This window comes from Stegostoma tigrinum, chromosome 24 (assembly GCF_030684315.1).
Source record: "Stegostoma tigrinum isolate sSteTig4 chromosome 24, sSteTig4.hap1, whole genome shotgun sequence".
NCBI lineage: Eukaryota > Metazoa > Chordata > Chondrichthyes > Orectolobiformes > Stegostomatidae > Stegostoma > Stegostoma tigrinum.
In genome coordinates this window covers 25,999,977-26,020,893 of record NC_081377.1, presented here as the reverse complement: position 1 = coordinate 26,020,893, position 20,917 = coordinate 25,999,977, and positions in this window count along the sequence as shown.

The following is a 20,917-nucleotide window of genomic DNA, read 5'->3' as shown; positions in this document are numbered from 1 at the left end:
GGCTGATGGTCTGAAGTCATGCAGATGAAGTTTAATTTAGATAAATGCTATGTGTTGCATTTTGGAAAGGCACGTCAGAGCAGGACTAATACATTTAATGATAAGGTCCTGGACAGTGTTGCTGTACAAAAAGACCTTTGAGTCCGGGTTCATACTTCCTTGAAAATGGAGTCCAAAATAGACAGTATAGTGAGGAAGGTATTTGGTACGCTTTCCTTTATTAGTCAGTGTGATGAGTATAGGAGTTTGGAGGTCATACTGGGCTGTATAAGACATTGGTTAGGCCACTTTTGGAATATTGCATACAATTCTGGTTTCCTTGCTACAGGAAGGATTTTCAAGGATGTTGCCAGGCTTTGGAGGATTTGATATATAGTTAGAGGCTGAATAGGCTGGGGCTATTTTTCCTGGGGGTTAGAGGCTGACAGGTGACTTTATAGAGGTTGATAAAATCATGACGGGCATGGATTCGGTGAATAGACAAGGTCTTTTCCCAAGGATAGCAGTCAGAAACTAGAAGACATGGTTTAAGGTGAGAGGACAAAGATTTAAAAGGGACTTAATCACCAACTTTTTCACGCAGCAGGTGTTGCATGTATGGGATGAGCTGCCAGAGGAAGTGGTAGAGGCTGGCACAATTGCAACATTTAAAAGACATCTTAATGGGTATATGAATAGGAAGGGTTTAGAGGGATATGGGCCAAATACTGGCCAATGGGACTGGATTATTTAGGATATCTGGTTGGCATGAGTATGTTGAACCAAAAGGGCCTGTTTCTATGTTATACAGCTCTGTGACTCAATGACTGTAATACATCATTTCAAATCATTATGCCATATGAGGTGAGAAGACCTTTTCAATGTAATTAGGTTGTCTGTTCAATTTCATAGAAATATTTGTTTCAAATTTATTCTTGAATGATGAGGTTTGCATGACAGTCAAGTTGGTCGATCTGATTGTCAGGATGCTGCATCCAGTAAGATTATAAGACTTGATGCCTAGCTTTCTTTTATCTGATTGTGGATTTAATTATCTGAGCTAACAATGTGCTCTGGTGCTAGTTGTTACCACAAGGATCCCCATAATAGTAGTTTTGTAATCTTGATCAGAAATTTCCCATTGTTGTGGGAAGTTAAACCTTGTAAGTTTTATCCTTAGAAGAATGCAACTAATTTGTTGATCTTGAATAGATTTTTAAAAAAATTCTCTATTTGTAATAGTGAACTGAATCGGGGAAGGAATTGTCTTAAAAACCAAGGATTATTGAGGCTTAGTTTTCCTTTTTTGAAATTAAGTAACCTGACACACATTGCAAGTACTATTTGCATAGTTGCTGGTTCAAGCAGCAGAGAAATGTTTGCAGACAAACTGGATCCAAAAGCAGCGTACAAATGGAGATTCAGCCGGCAACAAATAGCTGATTGGTTTGGGGACTAGTGATCAGTTGTTGATGACAAAGGCCTTCTGCCAACCAACAGCTATGTGGTTAGCTCTGAGGTAGCTGAACAGCTTGAGGCTGTGGATAAAATAGTGAGAAACCATCCGATCTCCACCAGCTCAGGACCTGTCTCTGTTCTCTGTAGTGAAAACCACTTTAAGCTTGAAGAAAGCTAATTTATTTTTGCCTCAGCAGTTGCTGTAAGCTCTGACTTCTAATTAATAAGTTAAAAGCATTTATAAGTATGAATCAGATATTCTGTGCCTCCCACAATCAAGCGAAAGCCCCCAGGAAAGGAAGATTGAGAAGCAGCATTGCAACTAGCACAAAAATCGTCTCAACAAGTCCTGTTACCAGGAATCATTTAACAGCCTTCCCTTTACACGTAACACACATCTTTTTTATTATTTGTCTGTGTCAATTTGTCTATGTGTAAGGGGAAGTTTATAAGGAGTTCAGTTGTAATTAGCAGTTATATGCCAATGGTTCATTATTGGTGACCTGTAGCTTATGTCTAAGTATTTGTAAGAAATAGTCATTCCTAAGTACAGAAATTTGGTCTTGCTTTTTGTCAACTTGTGTCTGAATGTCAGTTAAATTGGGGAATTCTGCATATTTTGAAAAAAATATTTTTGTAATGACTTTTGTAATGAATTTAATTTAGACAAATGTGAGGTGCTGTATTTTGGAAAGGCAAATCAGGACAGGACTTGCACATATAATGGTAAGATCCTGGGAAGTGATGCTGAACAAAGAGACCTGGAATACAGGCTCACAATTTCTTGAAATAGGAGTTGCAGATAGCTAGGATAGTGAAGAAGGCAGTTGGTATGCTTGTTTTTATTAGTGGGTGCATTGAGTATAGGAGATAACGCAGCATGCAGCTGGATGAACACAGCAGGCCAAGCAGCATCTCCAGAGCACAAAAAGCTGACGTTTCTTGGAGAGGGTGGTGCATGTATGGATTGAGCTGCTTGAGTGGGGGCTGGAACAAGTACAACATTGAAAAAGCATCTGAAGTGTATATGAATAGGAAGGGTTTAGAAGGATATGGACCGCTTGCGGCAAATCGGAGCAGATTAATTTAGTATGTCTGGTCAGTATGGACGAGTTGGACCAAAGGATCTGTTCTGGTGCTGCACATCTCTATGGCACTAGTGATAGTGGGGCTTGATTTTCAGTATGAAGTGAGGCCTGACAAGGTTTTACTGAAGAGTAACTTTTAAGTGAATTTCTCATAAGCAGCCCAAATGTTTTAGCCCTTATTCCTTCACAAGAAAAGTAAAAGCCCATGGGATACAGGGGGATGTAGCAATTTGGATCCATAATTGGCTCAGGAACAGAAAGCAAAGAGTAATGGTCAATGGAGCTTTTGTGAATTGGAGGCAGTTTCTAGTATGCTCTACAGGGCTCATTGTTGGACTTTTACTGTATATTCTTTGTTGTGTAGTTGATGTTTTGAATTTAAATATGGAAGGCATGACTGGGGTTTTCACAGATGACAGAAAATTGGCAGTGTGGCTTAAGTGAAGAGGATAACTGCTGACTGCAGGACAGCATCAATGATTTGAATGAGTGGGTAGAGTGGAATTCAATCTGACAATTGTGATGTAATGTTTGGAAAGACCAAACAAAACAAGGGAATACACCATAAATGTGAAGATATTGAGAGAAATATAGAAATTGTGAGATCTTGGGAGTGTATGACCACATGTAGCTAAACGTGATAGGGCAGGTAGATAATGTGGTAAAGAATGCTCTCCTTATTGCATGAGGCATAGTAAACAAAAACAGTGATGTAATGCTGTAACTATACAGGACACTAGTTAGGCCACAGCTGGAAGTCTGTGTTCAATTCTGGTCAAAGCAAAACAGGAAGGATGTGATTGCTCTAGAGGGAGTGAAGTGGAGATTTCCAATAATATTAGTTGGAAATTGTTCCTGTAAATTGCACATGTGAGGAAAGATTGGCTAGGGTAGGGTTATTTTCCCTAGAACAGAGGAGCCTTAGGGGTCACTTATTTGAGGTCTGCAAAATAATGAACGCACCTTGATAGAGTAGTCAGGGAAGAGGTTTAACACCAGTGAGAGGGTCATTACAAATACTCATAGATTTAAAGTGATTAGTAAAAGGATCAGAGGGCATATTAGGAAAACCTTTTGCACCCAAAAGGTGATTGGTATCTGGAATTTACCAGTCAGTTTGGTAGTGGAGGTAAAACCCTCAACTTACTGAACAGAGACCTGGATCTGCATTGAAACTCTGTGGGCTGCTACATGCTAGTTCTGGAAGGTGGGTTTAGAATGGGGAGGCTGGTGTTTTCTTGGCCATCACAGACACAACGAGCTGAATGGCCTCTTTCCATGCTATAACTTTTTATGGTCTAGGTCAGGTGAATAACTTGGAACTAATACTTTCTGATGATCACTTAGTGGCAGATTATACAGTAATGATGAGGACAAACACTTTGACTCACATTTTTTATTGGATTTAAAAAAAAGCTTGGTGACTTGATTAAACTCTTCTACTGTAAGCTCAAAATGAATCAACCCAATAATGTCCAAACTTCCATTTACCTAAACAACAACAGGAGCACAGCCAGTGCCATTTTGATTAGCGATCAGTGGAAGTATTTGGCAGCCTCCTAAAACATTCATTAGAGCTCTTGAATATATTAATAAGGCATTAATGCTTCACTGAGGACCAAAACCAATGATTGACCAGACAGTTCAGAATGAACCAATGTGAGACCTTACCAGCAATTAATGCAGACACCATAGGAGGCTATCATAAGTATTTCTTGTCCAAAAAAGGGTGTACAAACATATGAACATTCAAAATAGGAGCAGGAATAAGACTATTCACCCCCTTGCGCCTGCTTCTCCTTGCAATACTGAGCTGTTGGTAAATGAATTCGATATTCTGAACTACTCCAATAAACTTTGATTCCCTTACCTAAATGGAATCTGAGCATTGAAGAAGGGTCCTGGACTTGAAATGACCTGATCTGTCTCTCCAGTTTTTTGTTTCAGATCTTCAGCATCCACAGTTCTTTGTTTTACGATATAAAAATCTGTCCCCCTGTTTTACTTCATTTGGATGATTGTGAAGTAGAAGTGGCCCACCAGTCTATATGATGGGGTGCTGTAAGCTTCTGATTGTTGTGTTTAAAGACTATACCATGCTTCTGAGATTTGAGGCTAACAGGAGCTACTTTAAAGAAGCTGACGGGCCTATGTCCTATGGTTCTGCTGCCAGTGCAGGGACAAGAAATATGTTGAATTTGAACACTGTACTTTTCAGTCCTTGATAATCTCACCTGGTTTGCCTGCAAAGTACTGTATGACAACATAAATCTTTTTCTTTTGACAGTAGAGGACCATCAGTTCTCTACAGGATTATGCTTTGGTACAATGTACTTTGATTCTATAGGCAAGAAATTGACCTCATCTTTCATCACACAGGTAAAGAAAGCTAAATGCAGGCACAATTAAGGGAGATGCTTAGAATCTTTGATGATACATATTTACATACACCATAGAATTCACTGCAAAATGGCATGGAAATGATGTGTCCACTGTAGAGTTGCTGGAAATTGGAACATTACTATTTTATTTGATATGTCCTGAAATAGTAAGAAATAGTCAATACTAGAACAGCTTAGGCCAGCTGCTGTTTTGTAATCTCTGTTCTTATGATGGTCAATGTGCACTCAATAGGGCTAATTGCAATACAAATTGCTTTTCAACGTTATTTAAATTAGGGGTAATCCGAGGTGAAACTGTTACCTTACCAAACATATTCAGTGTGGAAGTTGAAACTAAACGCATTATTCATTGTTTCTGATTCCTGTACAACTACTCGTAAAGCTTATTATTTGTTTACATGGAGCCCTCCACTTATCTGCCTGTCACAATCAATGGAATAAAAGGGTGGAATCTTATTGGAGGCTGAAAAAGTAAGTAATGAAGAAAAATGTAGCAAAATCATGTGATAATTCCACAAAGCCTAGCTCAACATCAGCAACAAATCACTGCATCTTTTAAATACATGAAAGCAATAGTCTCACTAGGCAGCAGTGAGTTGTATCAAGAGGGATTAATGCATATTACAGCCTTAACAACTATACATCTTGCCTCAATCGTATGTAATGTACCACCCAACACAAGCAAACTATGCTGAGAATTCGTGATATGAACTTCAGAGCAGATACCTGGAGACTTCAGTTTCAGTGATAATGGGAACTGCAGATGCTGGAGAATCCAAGATAACAAAGTGTGAAGCTGGATGAACACAGCAGGCCAAGCAGCATCTTAGGAGCACAAAAGCTGATGTTTTGGGCCTAGATCCTCTCTGATGAAGGGTCTAGGCCTGAAACATCAGCTTTTGTGCTCCTAAGATGCTGCTTGGCCTGCTGTGTTCATCCAGCTTCACACTTTATTATCTCTTACTTCAGCTTGAAGTTAGCTGTGAAGAGCCTCCATGTTGTCCACCATGCAACAGCTCCTCAGGACATGGTCCCTGGGCACTAGCTGCGTACATCCCTCATTCATGGATATTGGCATCTGATAACAACCCTTTCAGATTCCTCATTGAACCACTAATCCATTTGCAGGATGCTACAGAAATACAGGTATGTATTGCAGGGCATAGAGGCATTTAGCTCAGAACATCTGGTGCATGGACACTCTGCACACAGGGACAAGCATCCACCTCCAGTTGCATCTCTGGGCTTCTTGCTTGCTGTCATAGCGCTTGCTCTTTTAGCACCTATCTGGATGGTTACAGCATCACTGCTTTGCTTTGCCTTGCCTTGCCATGTAGTGTAGCCACATGGCCAGGCACATTGCTTGCTGCTTAGCAAGGGGGCAGGTATCTTACTGTATGGCACCATATTATGTCAATCTCACACCTGCACAATATGCCTACTTACGCTTCATGTAAAGCAAGCAGACATATCTCAATGTCATGGGGAGCAGAATTATCTAAGAATTCCTAAAATGCAGAAGTACACCATTCAGCCCATCAAGTTTGCACCTCCAAAGAGCCTCCATTGACTCTCTACCCTATCTGCATAATCCCTGATGGGGTTTCTACCATGGTCAACCCACCTAAGGCATATATCTTTGGACTATGGAAGGAAACTGGAGCACCCAAAGGAAATCCATGCTGATACAGGGAGAACTTGCAAACTCCGCACAGACAGTCACATAAGGCTGGAATCGAATCCATGTCCCTGGCATTGTGAGGCAGCAGTGCTAACCTCTGAACCACCGTGCCACCCGTGCTGTGAGTAGTCTCCACCAAGTCCATGTAAGCAATGTTAATTCAGGAGTCGAGGTAGTTCGAGGGTGGCCTGCAATACCAGCTCAGGGGACTGGCTACAGTCATGTGTCCAATCATGATGTTCTCAGTTCAGGGAGTTGGTCATGATATGACCCATGGTTCCACTGTGGCCAGCTTGTGGGGTAGGGCTATTGCCATCCTTTGTATTGGATCGTTCAGATTCCAGTCAAATGGCTGGCCTACAAGAATACCCACCACTTCCTGCATGAAAAGTAACTGCTGTTACCCATGAAGTCAGTGGGCTAGCACTGCCTGGGAGCGCCAGAATAAACAAAGACACCCAGAGGACAGCTAAGCATGAAGGGAATACATAAGAGTGTTACTAGATTGTGCAATATGCAATGATTGAATTTATAAGTTTGGTTTGCAATGTCTACTGTATATTGTCTTTTATTTTTGCATTCTGATCAAACAGGCTCCATCATGGTCAGTTACAGATGGAAGGTATGGAGTGGGATTGTTGGTGAATGAGGAATTGGATTACAGTTACTGGCTCAGCAAATATCTTTGAACACCTGCTAACCATCTCCCTATAGACCTTGGCAGCTTTAAACAGAAAGCATCAGAAATTTGTAGACTTGAAACAACAGCTAGAAGAAATCAACCAATAGGCAATCTGTATATTGCTGATGATCCTCAGGGAGCTGCTGAAGGTGTGTTCAGCTCTGTAAGGTTAAAGGAGGACCTTAGGTGAAGCACAATGCTCCAAAACAGTGGTGCTAGCATTAAATCAGCAATGTATATCAATCAATGCCATGATGTGCCTACTTCTGGTTGATTGCATGCACTAACACACTCAGCAACATGTCAACTAGTGTGAATCATCCCAAAACTGAGCGCATGCACGACAAATGATATTTTGCACATGACATGCAATCTGTAGCACCTAAATAACAGGGAGCATTAATTCAAATTCTTTTATCATTGCTGCTGTGAACAAAATTTGTTAAAGATGGTAGGGAAAATGGGGAAGGCATGCTAAAAAGGCATGCTTTGCATGGGTTAATGAACAAAGTCATAGAATATTATAGCAAAGAGATCAACCCACAACATTGTAGATCCAAAATGCTTAAAAAATGTAAATATTATGCAGATGACATGAACCAAGATGTTCCCAGGGCTGAGGGAGTTAATAAAATAAGGAGAAAATGAGAAGTTAGGAATTTTTTCCTTGGAATGGAGATAGTTAAGAAGTGACATGAGAGAGGATTTCAAAGTGATGTTTGTGATTTTGAAGTTCAAGTGATGTTGAAATTGTTGCCTCCTATTGATTAGTACAACTGTAAAATTGATGCCAAATTTTGGCATCCACACAACATTAAACCCGGTAGCTGAAGATGATTGGTTCCAATCTTTTTAAGCTCCCTCTTGGTCAGGCACGACAAATATTCCAATTTCTTTCTTTAGCTCAAATTTATTACACTTCAATGAAACTTAGTTAACCAGATCAGACCGATAGGAAGACAATGTCAATCTTTTCTTGAGTGAAATAGAGTGGAATTTAATTACCTATTAAATCTGAGAAAGATAAGAAAATCTGACATCTAACACAACCACCTAACACAGGGAAAATGAAGGAGAGATAAGGGGACAGTCCTTGAATGGGGAGAGTGAAACGTAAGGTTCCATAGTTGAATCGTTGGCCTGTTCTCTCAGGAGTGATGAAACTTGCAGGTAAGTTTGATTTCTGGCTTCTTGGCAGTTTCCTGAGTACCTGGCCTCTGAGATGTGGTACTGATGATCACAGATAACTTGCAGAAATGGAGCTCTTTTCTGTTGAAGAAGTCTGCTGCATTATAATACTGCACTCACAACACAATGTGTGTACAGTATCTCAAGTCCAGCACCAATGGGAGGCCAGTTCAGTTGGCATAACCTACAGCCAGGGCTTCACCATAGACTTCATCATGAGGAAATTAGATGAAGTGGAGTGATCTGGCACAAATTGCATCAGCAACAGCCTTGATACATTTATGGATCAAGGGTTTTGAGGCAACATTGCATGAAGGGCATGTTGGTGAACACTTACAGTTCAACGTGAGAGAAAATCAGCTCCATGCCCTTGTGCAGCCTTTGAGACATTGGATTGTCTTTGTGGATAATGGCCCTCAGCTGAGACTTCTAAAAAGGTCAAGTGGACAGCTTGAAATAACAGAGTTGACAGTCAGCTGTTAAAGACCAAGATATAAATGATTTATTCATATACTTGTGGGGAGCAGCTCAAAGGTTCTCCAACTTACAAATAGTCATGAATTCTACACATAAAATACAGTTATATGTCACATTCCAGGTTGACAATCCACCTATCACTAGCCTTGGTACATGTCATGTTCTAACTGCTGACTAAATGTTTGATCTTGGGCTGTTCAGAGTCCAATCAGCTCAAATAATATATTTGCTTTAATATGGTTAAATAAGATAAATTTATTCAAAGCTAAATATGTGATCGCTGAAAACAGTAGAAAGTTAACCTCCTTTTCATTTATTGGATCTCACTTTGTAGCTTTGGACAGACTTCTGCAGTTTATCAAAAGAAAAAAGATCATTCTTTGTATCTTCCATTTCGTGCTCTCAAACATAGGTCCTATGTGAGAATGCAGTCTCTCAGTAATTGGTTTAATCTACTTTAACTCTCTACATCCTTGCTATCCTTTATAATACAAGGTTGATCTTCTCCTCTGATAATAAAATGTGAGGCTGGATGAACACAGCAGGCCCAGCAGCATCTCAGGAGCACAATAGCTGACGTTTCGGGCCTAGACCCTTCAGAGAGGCGGATGGGGTGAGGGTTCTGGAATAAATAGGGAGAGAGGGGGAGGCAGACCGAAGATGGAAAGAAAAGAAGATAGGTGGAGAGGAGAGTATAGGTGGGGAGGTAGGGAGGGGATAGGTCAGTCCAGGGAAGACGGACAGGTCAAGGAGGTGGGATGAGGTTAGTAGGTAGGAGATGGAGGTGCGACTTGGGGTGGGAGGAAGGGATGGGTGAGAGGAAGAACAGGTTAGGGAGGCAGAGACAGGTTGGACTGGTTTTGGGATGCAGTGGGTGGAGGGGAAGAGCTGGGCTGGTTGTGTGGTGCAGTGGAGGGAGGGGACGAATTGGGCTGGTTTTGGGATGCGGTGGGGGAAGGGGAGATTTTGAAGCTGGTGAAGTCCACATTGATACCATTGGGCTGCAGGGTTCCCAAGTGGAATATGAGTTGCTGTTCCTGCAACCTTCGGGTGGCATCATTGTGGCACTGCAGGGGGCCCATGATGGACATGTCATCTAAAGTATGGGAGGGGGAGTGAAAATGGTTTGCGACTGGGAGGTGCAGTTGTTTGTTGCAAACTGAGCAGAGGTGTTCTGCAAAGCAGTCCCCAAGCCTCCGCTTGGTTTCCCCAATGTAGAGGAAGCCACACCAGGTACAATGGATGCAGTATACCACATTGGCAGATGTGCAGGTGAACCTCTGCTTAATATGGAAAGTCATCTTGGGGCCTTGGATAGGGGTGAGGGAGGAGGTGTGGGGGCAAGTGTAGCATTTCCTGCGGTTGCAGGGGAAGGTGCCGGGTGTGGTGGGGTTGGAGGGCAGTGTGGAGCGAACAAGGGAGTCACGGAGAGAGTGGTCTCTCCGGAAAGCAGACAAGGGTGGGGATGGAAAAATGTCTTGGGTGGTGGGGTCGGGTTGTAGATGGCGGAAGTGTCGGAGGATGATGCGTTGTATCCGGAGGTTGGTGGGGTAGTGTGTGAGAATGAGGGGGATCCTCTTTGGGCGGTTGTGGCGGGGGCGGGGTGTGAGGGATGTGTTGCGGGAAATGCAGGAGACGCGGTCAAGGGCGTTCTCGACCACTGCGGGGTGGGGGGGGGCGGTGGGGGGAAGTTGCAGTCCTTGAAGAACTTGGACATCTGGGATGTGCGGGAGTGGAATGCCTCATTGTGGGAGCAGATGCGGCGGAGGCGGAGGAACTGGGAATAGGGGATGGAATTTTTGCAGGAGGGTGTGGGAGGAGGTGTATTCTAGGTAGCTGTGGGAGTCGGTGGGCTTGAAATGGACATCAGTTACAAGCTGGTTGCCTGAGATGGAGACTGAGAGGTCCAGGAAGGTGAGGGATGTGCTGGAGATGGCCCAGGTGAATTGAAGGTCGGGGTGGAAGGTGTTGGTGAAGTGGATGAACTGCTCGAGCTCCTCTGGGGAGCAAGAGGTGGCACCGATACAGTCATCAATGTACCGGAGGAAGAGGTGGGGTTTGGGGCCTGTGTAGGTGCGGAAGAGGGACTGTTCCACGTAACCTACAAAGAGGCAGGCATAGCTGGGGCCCATGCGGGTGCCCATGGCCACCCACTTTGTCTGTAGGAAGTGGGAGGAATCAAAAGAGAAGTTGTTGAGGGTGAGGACGAGTTCAGCTAGGCGGATGAGGGTGTCGGTGGAGGGGGACTAAAAATCAGGACAAGCCTCTTCAGGCATGAAATGGAGAAACACAAAGAACAAAGAATGGTAGGCGGCAGGAACTTTCTCCTGGAAATGGATGTCAGAACAGGTGAATGGGAGATTAAACGGCCTTCTCCTTTTCCTGGACTTTTACCTTTAGGCAGCCATTTCACCAGCCTCAGTCATGTTGTAAGCCCTTTTAAAACAAAAATAAGTGTCTTATAAGCATCAAAGAGCCCAACTGCCGTCTTAGGATTCAGTTGCTGGAAATGTCCATCAAATATATTCCATACTGTTTACTCGACAGTTCGATTGAAGAAAACCCCACAAGGTAAGACTTTTTTTCATGTAATCCAGGAAAGTAAGCTACATTGATCAGGAATCCATGAAAGCCAAATGGAGTATTGATACTCTAGGTGTACCCATGCCCTCCCCCATGCCTGAGAAACATATCCCAGGGTCTACATTATTCTGGGGCTGAAGGCCACCTGGTATTGCTGCAATGCAGAAACAGCATGTAACCCTGAAGTAAGGTAACAAAGTGTGGAGCTGGATGAACACAGCAGGCCAAGCAGCATCTCAGGAGCACAAAAGCTGATGTTTCGGGCCTAGACCCTTCATCAGAGAGGTGTTACCCTGAAGTGTCCATTTATTGCCATCATTGAATCAATGGAACATAGAACGTAGAACAGTACAGCACAGAACAGGCCCTTCAGCCCACGCTGTTGTGCCGACCATTGATCCTCATGTATGCACCCTCAAATTTCTGTGACCATATGCATGTCCAGCAGTCTCTTAAATGTCCCCAATGACCTTGCTTCCACAACCGCTGCTGGCAACGCATTCCATGCTCTCACAACTCTCTGTGTAAAGAACCCTCCTCTGACATCCCCTCTATACTTTCTTCCAACCAGCTTAAAACTATAACCCCTCATGTTAGCCATTTCTGCCCTGGGGAATAGTCTCTGGCTATCAACTCTATCTATGCCTCTCACTATCTTATATACTTCAATTAGGTCCCCTCTCCTCCTCCTTTTCTCCAATGATAAAAGTCCGAGCTCAGTCAACCTCTCTTCATAACATAAGCCCTCCAGTCCAGGCAGCATCCTGGTAAACCTCCTCTGAACCCTCTCCAAAGCATCCACATCTTTCCTATAATAGGGCAACCAGAACTGGATGCAGTATTCCAAGTGTGGTCTAACCAAAGCTTTATAGAGCTGCAACAAGATCTCACGACTCTTAAACTCAATCCCCCTGTTAATGAAAGCCAAAACACCATATGTTTTCTTAACAACCCTGTCCACTTGGGTGGCCATTCTAAGGAATCTATGTATCTGTACACCAAGATCCCTCTGTTCCTCCACACTGCCAAGAATCCTATCCTTAATCCTGTACTCAGCTTTCAAATTCGACCTTCCAAAATGCATCACCTCGCAGTTATCCAGGTTGAACTCCATCTGCCACCTTTCAGCCCATCTCTGCATCCTGTCAATGTCCCGCTGCAGCCTACAACAGCCCTCTATACTGTCAGCGACACCTCCAACCTTCGTGTTGTCTGCAAACTTGCTGACCCATCCTTCAATCCCCTCATCCAAGTCATTAATAAAAGTTACAAACAGAAGAGGCCCAAGGACAGAGCCCTGTGGAACACCACTCACCACTGACTTCCAGGCAGAATATTTTCCTTCTACTACCAGTCGCTGTCTTCTGTTGGCCAGCCAATTCTGTATCCAGACAGCTAAGTTCCCCTGTATCCCATTCCTCCTGACCTTCTGAATGAGCCTACCATGGGGAACCTTATCAAATGCCTTGCTGAAGTCCATATACACTACATCCACAGCTCGACCCTCATCAACTTTTCTAGTCACATCCTCAAAGAACTCTATAAGGTTTGTGAGGCATGACCTGCCCCTCACAAAGCCATGTTGACTGCATTTAATCTAGCCATGCTCTTGCAGATGGTCATAAATCCTATCCCTCAGAATCCTTTCTAACACCTTGCAGACGACAGACGTGAGACTTACTGGCCTGTAATTTCCGGGGATTTCCCTTTTTCCTTTCTTGAAGAGAGGAATTACATTTGCCTCTCTCCAGTGCTCAAGTGGAGTCCAGTGCTCAAAGCAAACCAGGCTTTCCACCAGCATCATTACTCTCAGAGCACAAAGGAGGAAATGTATCTCATTTTTACCTACAAATCATAACTGAGGCATTGGTTTCTAAGATGTCTTTATGATACTCTGAGCATTGTTTAATTGCATGTTTGCCATTTCTTTTGGACACAGCTTTCACCTTTTTGGACATACTGCCAAGACAATGCAATGTGGAAGGAGATCTGATTCCATAATCCTAGATGGATTCATATCCAGGCTCAGGAGGTAAGAGATAGCAAGGTGTAGAGCTGGATGAACACAGCAGGCCAAGCAGTATCGGAGGAGCAGGAAAGACTTTTTTCTGAAGAAGGGTCCAGACCTGAGACATCAGCTTTCCTGCTCCTCTGAAGCTGCTTGGCCTGCCGTATTCATCCAGCTCTACACCTTGTTATCTCAGATTCTCCAGCATCGGCAGTTCCTACTATCTCAAGAGGTAAGAGATCATTTTTAGATGCAGGAAAGGCACAATAAGGTTTTGGTTTACTTACCATATGTTTACCTTTTCCACTGCCCAAAATTAATAGCAGCCTATTATCTCCTATATAAAGTGACAATTTAAAATGTCGTATTTATGTGTGCAACGCACAGCCTGTAAAAGATGCAAAAGGTTTTATAAATATGCTATGTGCCAATCTTTGGAAATGTGAACTCTCTCCTTCAATCCATGCACTTGCTCAATGTTTTTCAAGATATTTTTCTATGATTCTTTTTCACAGTACTTCTAAGTTGTGTCTCAAAACTGAGCTAATACGTTGGTTTAAGGTGGCCTGATGTCTAACCACCATGACTGATTCAACACACCCTACAGCTTTTTCTAAAGTCAGTGCCGATGAGCTATAGTGAATACAGTTTAAAACAACAAGAAAGGAACATTATGCAACATCTCATCAAACAGCAATGAACATTGGTTGCACTTTCAAAACATCAACTGCTTTCTCCAGGGACCAAAACCTGCCAATTTTGCATGCCACATCTTTGTCTCAGAAATAGCTTGTTTTCCAGAAGATTATCGAAACTCAGATTTAATGTAATCATCAGTTCAGGTTAACTCACTGAACTGTAATATCTCAAACAACTGCAGTCAAGGGCAGAAAGAAAGCCTTATATTTTTCTCACAACCTCAGCATATCTCAAAGAGCATTACAGCCAGATATGCATTTTTCAGGGTTGTGTCACTGTTGCTATATTGGAAAAGTGGCATACATTTCAAACGAATCAATAAGCCGTGAGATAATAACGAGTTAATCTGGTTTTTTGTGATGTTGATTAGGGGGTAAATACTGGCCAACAAACTGTGGAAAACACCACCGCTTTTCTTCAGAATTTGCCATACAATATTTTAGATCTACAGGGTCTCACCTGAGCATCTCATCTGAAATATGACACCTCCGGCTCTGTTGTACTCCCTCAGTACTGCAATAGGGTGTCACCTGAGGTTTTTCTGCTCAAGCCCTGGAATGGACTATGAAATCACAACCATCTGACTCAAGCAAATTAGAAGATTAGAGCATAAGAAGTAGGAGCAAGAGTCGGCAATTCAGCCCCTTGAGCATTCTCCACCTTTAAATATAGTCTTGACTGACCTAATCTCAGCCTCAACTCCACTTGCTGCTCACTCCCCATAACCTTTTCATTTGTTACTAATAAAAAACCTACCTCCTCCTTAAAATTGTTGAATGGCCTGGCATCCATTGCTCTCTAGGGTAGCGAATTCCACAGATATACAGCCCTTAGAGAAAAGTAATTTCTCCGCATCTCTGTTTTAAATCTGCCATCCCTTAGTCTAAAACTATGACCTCTCATTCTAGATTGCCACACAATAGAAAACATCTTCTCCCTGCTTACTTTGTCAATCCCCCATTAGCATCGTATGTACCTCAGTTAAATGTCTTGTCATTCTTCTAACCTCTAGTATGTATTAGCCTAAAAGAAGCAAGAGTGATATGACTGATGCCACTCAGACAAAAACAAATTGAAAATCAGATAAAGTGTCTTGAAGATCAACAATCTTCAGATCACACTATTTCTTCAGAATTGAAAATGCTTTTGCTATCAATTTGGGATAATTGAGAGAACAGTCAGCAGCACAGCCAAGTGCCACTAAAAAATGGTGTGGGAAGTTTGTTTTAAATGAGGCCTACTTTCAATTAATGACGACATCACAAGCTAAACACATATAGGAAATACATTAATCAATGGAAAAATATATATTTAAAATGGAGGACAATGATCTTAACGCTCATTTCAAAGTTGACATAGCAGATTGTTCACAAACGCTGCATAATTTGAAGTGAATCCCTAAGATGGAGAAGCAGAAGTAGGCCATTAAACCCAATGAGAGAGCAACTCTGATGGAATCAGATGTTTGTCAGTAAAGAGTGTTGGAAATTTGGATTTAAGTTGTTCATTTTGAAAAAGGCAGTTTTGCAAAGGTAGGTAGAACCAATAGGGAAGCTAGTTTTATTGCTGCTTTGAAGATGTTGTTGTACTTTTCAGTATCCACAAGATGCCAGAAATTTGTGACACGTTGCCATGATTTCAAGTGAATGCCATTTCAAAGGTTGACAACCTATTTCTGAAGTGACACACTCCAGGGCAAGGGGAACACTTATTTGTTCAGAAATGTCACTAACATCCACTTCAATGAAGGATTATGAGGTAAACATCTTGTGGGCTCCAGCTGCTTAAAATCATTAAATCTGTCACTAAACTCTTGGCCAAAGCTGCTCAGGAAATTATTATCGTGGTCAGTGTTCAGGATCCCAACAACAGCTTCAGTTTGTGCCAGAATTTGGAGCACAGATGGAAAAGGTTGTATTTTCCTATGCTAGACTTACCGTACCAACAGGTGAAGTTTTGCCTTGAAAACTTTCACTGTAGAATCGTAGAATCCCTACACTGTTGAAGCAAGCCATTCGGTCCATCAAGTTTACGCTGACCACCTGAAGGGTATCCCACCTTGGACCCACTTTCCCTGTCCTATTGCTGTAACCCTGCCTTGTTCTCCATGGCTAATCCAGCTAACTTGCACAATGTTGGACTGTGGAAAGAAACTGGAGCACCCAGATGAAACATACACACAGGGAGAAAATGCAATCTCCACACAGACAGTCACCCAAGCCCAGAATTGAACCTGGGTCCCTGACTGTGTGAGGCAGAAGTGCTAACCATTGCACCACCATGCCACCCTAATCACTGTACTAATTATGTCAGGAATTATCTTCTGTTTTCCTTGAAATTCACAATTCTTGGTGTTCAATTTCTCTGTCACATCTATTCAAAATATCAGATCAAACTGCTACACAATGTTTGATAATTGGGTGTTATCTTCATTCTTGACCCCATGAAAGCTCTGCTTTGTGATAAAAGTAAAAACAAAAATTGATGCCATACTCTTCCTCTGCTGAGCCAATGGATTTCAGTGTGCAGCCAAAGATCACCACACTCAGATGACAGTTCACCAAGAAAAATGACTTGAATGTTCAATGATGTTTGGCCTTAGCACAAATCAAAGCAATGATTCCAACAAAAGGAGACACAATGTATTCAAATCCCATTTCTTTGGATGAATGAACAGTGGTAGTTCAAGAAAACAGAGCAATAGGGGTCTGCTTTACACATTGCAATGAAATCCCATTACTGTTGGCTATTACCGCCACTAGCTTTTCCAATGGCACATTCCTTTTGCTAAATATTTCTTCACTACATTGTAAATATCAACTCCTCTGTGGATTTCAGAGGCAATAATGTCAAGAATGTCTCTGTCATTGTGAAATCTTCAAATGCCATTCAAACAAACACTGCCAGCTGGGCAATTTGACTTGTGTCATTCGATGCATCACATTCAACAGACAGCCACTTGCATTCACTTGAATCCCTCTCTAACTGCTCCACCACTTTGGGCAATAATGCAGATACTTTTCCTATTGTGGTATTTGTTTTTAACTATACATCTGCAACGGCAGACGTGGCTTTAGGAATGATTTTAAAATCATGGCCGTCAGAGTCAATAAACCCTTACACAATCACGTAATCTGTAAATGATGTCTCCGTTGTTGTTCTTCGTCATTAAAAGGAAACATTAAAAGGTGGTTCTATTGCCACATTAACTTCCTTGGGTGGTTTAGTAAAAAAATGATTGAAATGTAGTTTCTAGTTCTCTTACTTCTTGTGACCACAGACTGCTTCCTGTTGGAAAGTCCCTCTTAGAATATTTGTGTATTCTCAACATTGTTCTTTTTCCTGGCTGCAGCTCTCACACCACAGATTAATCTGACACATGTGAGTATAGCAACGTAGCACAAAGAGGCAGTTTTGGTAAACTAGTTAGCTAGCATGTGGTGGGAAATTAATTATATGACTTGAATGCTTTATGTTATGTACCAGGCCAGATGCCCTCAAAATATTTCAAGGAGGTAGCCTAGACCCTAAGTTTTTCTTATTTTTAAGGCTCTCTTTGAAGTGTTGTGTTCCAGATGCAATGCAACTGGTCAAACCACTTGACATTAAGCAAAACACAATTTACTTAACCACTATAGTTAAAATATAAACAAAAGAAAGGGGAATTTAGAATAACTTAACTATTGGAAAATTTAACAGAATAACAGAGACAATAACTACTACTAATTAACTGTCCCAATATAGTAACATCGCATAAACATACCCCTTGGCAAAAAGGCAAATTCAGACACAGATTCTCACATGCAGTTCTCCAATCCAGGAGGGAAAAAGAAATCAAGAGAAAATTCAGAGAGTGTAGGAGCAGACAGGACACGTTCATTGAAGTTCCAACTCTTTTAAGACCTTGAGAGCTTGTGATGTTATTGAAAAAACATTGATGTTAGGAAGGAGGATATTCTAGAAGTTTTGAAAAACATGAGCATAGCTAAGTCCCCTGGGCCTTACGGGATATACCAGGGTTACTTTAGGAAGTGATGGAAGAGATTACTGCCCCTTTGGCAATGGTTTTGCGTCTTTACTGTCCACTGGAGTATTACCAGAAGCTTGGAGGGTGGCAAATATCACTTCCTTGTTCAAGAAAGGGAGTAGGAATAATCCTGGAAATTACAGACTTATTTCTGTGGTGGGCAAATTATTAGAGAGGATTCCGAGAGATAGTATTTATGATTATTTGGAAAGGCACACTTTGATTAGAAATAGTCAGCATGGCTTTGAGAGGGGCAGGTCATGCCTCACAAGTCTTACTGAATTCTTTGTGGATGTGACAAAATACCTTGATGAAGGTAGAGCAGTGGATGTGGTGTATATGGATTTTTGCAACGCATTTGATAGGGTTCCACATGGTAAGCTCATTCAGAAAGTAAGGAGGCATGGGATTCAGGGAAATTTGACTGTCTGGATATAAAACTGGCTGTCCAATAGAAGATAGAAGGTGGAAATAGATGGAAAGTACTCATCCTGGAGCTTATTGATCAAAAGTGTTCTGCAGGGATCTGTTCTGGGACATCTGCTCTTTGTGATCTATGTAAATGAATTGGATGAGGAAGTGGAAGGGTGGGTTAGTAAGTTTGCTGATGACATGAAGGTTGGTGCAGTTGTGGAGAATATGAAGGGCTGTTGTAGGTTGCAATGGGACATCGACAAGATGCAGAGCTGGGCAAAGAAGTGGCAGATGGAATTCAACCCAAGAAAAGTGTGAAGTGATTCATTTTGGAAGGTCAAAACTGAATGCAGAATACAGGGTTAATGGCAGGATTCTCGGCAGTGTGGAGGAACAGAGGGGTCTTGGGGGCCATGCCTATAGATCCCTCGTAATTGTGACCCAAGTTGATAGGGTTGTAAATATGAAGTATTGTGTGTTGGCTTTCATTGGCAGGGGGATTGAGTTTAAGGGCTGTGAGGTTATGCTGCAGCTCTATAACACTCTGGTTAGACTACACTTGGATTATTGTATTCAGTTATGGTCACCTCATTGTAGGAAAGATGTGGAAGCTTTAGAGAGAGTGCAGAGGAGATTTACCAGGGTGCTGCTTGGACTGAAGGGCAGGTCTTATGAGGAAAGCTTGAGGGAGCTAGGGCTTTTTTCATTGGAGTGAAGAAGGATAAGAGGCAACTTGATAGAGGTTTACAAGATGATGAGAAGTATATATAGATTGGATAGTCAGAGATTTTTTTCCCAGGGCGTAAATGGCTATTATGAGGGGGCATAATTTTAAGGTGATTGGAGGAAGGTATAGGGGAGATGTCAAATGTTGGTTCTTCACACAGAGAGCGGTGGGCGTGTGGAAAGCACTGCCGGCAGTGGTAGTGGAGTCAGATACTTTAGAGACTTTGAAGCAACTCTTGGATAGGCACATAGAGGATAGTAAAATGTAAGGTATGCAGGGTAGATTGGTCTTAGGGGGATAATAGGTCGGCACAACATCGTGGGCCAAAGGGCCTGAACTGCGCTGTACTGCTCGATGTTCTAAAACCAATTCAGGCCGTTTAAAAAAAAAATCCCAAGACCTCACAAATTGTTTACACAAGTTGTCTTCAGTAGCCAGATCTTCATCTCTGCCTTACAACCTCTGTTCAAAACAAAACCAGGACAAAAGAACCTTTTAAAGTGACAGGACCATCACAATTAATCCTTTCATTATTTTTCCAAATCTTAATGCAAGCTGCTCATTGTAAGATGGTGATCTACTCATTGCTTGTAATTGATATGTTGGCATTACATACATTCAAGTGTGATGAAAATTACTTGTGTAATGAAAATTGAAGAACAGTTGTTCCTCACCATTGTTAAATACCCACGACTGGATTTTCCCCATTCTAAGTTAAAATATTTCATTGATTGAGGTTCATGGCTCCCCGTCACACATAGTTCACAGTGACTTTTATTGTGCTATCATCTTCTGAGTTATTTAGGGTGCCCTTTTCTTTCATTTTTAAAAAAATATTAAGGCATCACTATTGAGCTCAGCATTTATTGCCTATTCCTACTTCCTTTTGAAAGGTGGTGGTGAGCTGATTTCTTAAGCTGCTGCAGTCCACTTGGTGTAGTTTGACCCACAGTATCACCAGGGAGGGAATTCCAGGATTTTGAACCAGCGAACACTGAAGGACCAGCAATGTACTTCCAGGTCAATGGTGGGTTGCTTGGAGAGTAACTTGCAGAGGATGGTGCTCCCATATATCTGCTGCTGTTATCCTCCCAGATTGAAGTGTTGGAAGGTGCAGTTTGAGTGAATTTCTCCAGTGCACCTTGCAGATGGTACACACTGCTGCAAATGAGTGTCAGTGGTGAAGGGACTGAATGTTTGAAGGTGTGGTACCGATCAAATGGGCTGCTTTGTTCTGGGTGGTGTTATGTTTCAAGAACATTGTTGGAGGAGCATTCGTCCATGCAAATGGGGAATATTCCATCACACCCATCACTTTGGCATTGTAGATGGTGAATAATCTTTGGGGAGTCAAGAGATGTGTTATTCTCCACAGGATTCCTAGCCTCTGACCTGCTCTTGTAACCTCTGTGTTAATATGACTAACCCAGGAGTTATGAATTTTGCTCAATATTATTATGCAATTGTCAGCAAATTTCTGACATTTTAATGGAAGCAATGTCAC